The sequence below is a fragment of the Zingiber officinale genome, chromosome 1A (assembly GCF_018446385.1).
Source record: "Zingiber officinale cultivar Zhangliang chromosome 1A, Zo_v1.1, whole genome shotgun sequence".
Taxonomy (NCBI): Eukaryota; Viridiplantae; Streptophyta; class Magnoliopsida; order Zingiberales; family Zingiberaceae; genus Zingiber; species Zingiber officinale.
The window spans coordinates 73,964,960-73,966,009 of record NC_055987.1 but is presented as its reverse complement, the minus strand read 5'-3'; the positions used below and the strand labels follow the sequence as shown (position 1 = coordinate 73,966,009).

The following is a 1,050-nucleotide window of genomic DNA, read 5'->3' as shown; positions in this document are numbered from 1 at the left end:
GCACTAGTCCCCATATTCTCAAATTTCTTTGTAAGAGCGTCCAATTTTGCAGACAAAAGAGTAACTGCATCTACCTCAAACTTCCCTGATGCTTTAATTGTTGGGTTTACAGAGGAATAGCCACCACTTCTTTCATTTGCCCATTGATGATGATTTTGTGCTACACTTTCAATGATTTCTTCGGCTTCATCTAAGCTTTTGTTCATAAGTGCCCCTCAGCAGCTGAATCAAGGGACACTTTGGTATGATAATTGATACCATTATAAAAAGTATGCAACACTAACCATCTTTCCAACCCATGATGTGGGCATTGTCTGAGCATACTATTATATCTATCCCATGCTTCAAAAAGAGATTCTGAGTCAGTTTGCTTGAAGCTTGCAATTAAATTCCTCATATGAGCTATTTTGCTTGGTGGATAGAACTTATCAAGAAACTGTTGCTCACACTGCTCCCAAGTGGTGATGCTATTAGGGGCCAAAGAATTCAGCCATTACTTTGCCCTATCTCTTAGAGAAAACCCAAATAACAATAATCTAACTGCATCTGAAGGAACTCCATTCATTTTCATGGTACCACATATTTCATAAAAGACCTCTAAGTGTTGATTAGGGTCCTCATGAGGTCCTCCACTGAATTGGTTCTGCTGCACCATAGATATGATTGTAGGTTTGATCTCAAAGTTATTAGCTTCCACCGAAGGTCTTGAAATACTAGATCGAAAACCTCTCGCATAGGGTGCTGCATAATCCTTAAGTGGTCTATTCGCCATGTTCAAATGTTCCTGTTCTCCAATTTGCCTTTGCAGAATTCTTCTTTTATGGAAAGTTCTATCAATCTCAGGGTCAAAAGGAAAGAATTCCCCTGCAAAGTTAGATCTTCGCATACACAAGAACAAGATAGCAGATGGCAATTCGACACAAAAAGAAGAGAAGAAAAAATAGATGGATCAAAATTGCAGAATTGAATTTGTACAAAAAGAATTAACAAGAAGTGAAAGTTATACAGGAAAGTAAAAACAGAAATCTACTGATTAGTTACAACTATGCA

The 1,050-nt window shown here is 37.7% G+C and overlaps 1 non-coding gene across 1 annotated transcript; it reads left to right on the top strand.

The window, feature by feature from the left end:
- The first annotated feature begins 293 nt into the window (after window positions 1-293).
- On the top strand, window positions 294-399 carry LOC122039281. Its single transcript, XR_006128137.1, has one exon. It is a non-coding gene; the product is annotated as a small nucleolar RNA R71 (small nucleolar RNA).
- Window positions 400-1,050: the final 651 nt, after the last annotated feature.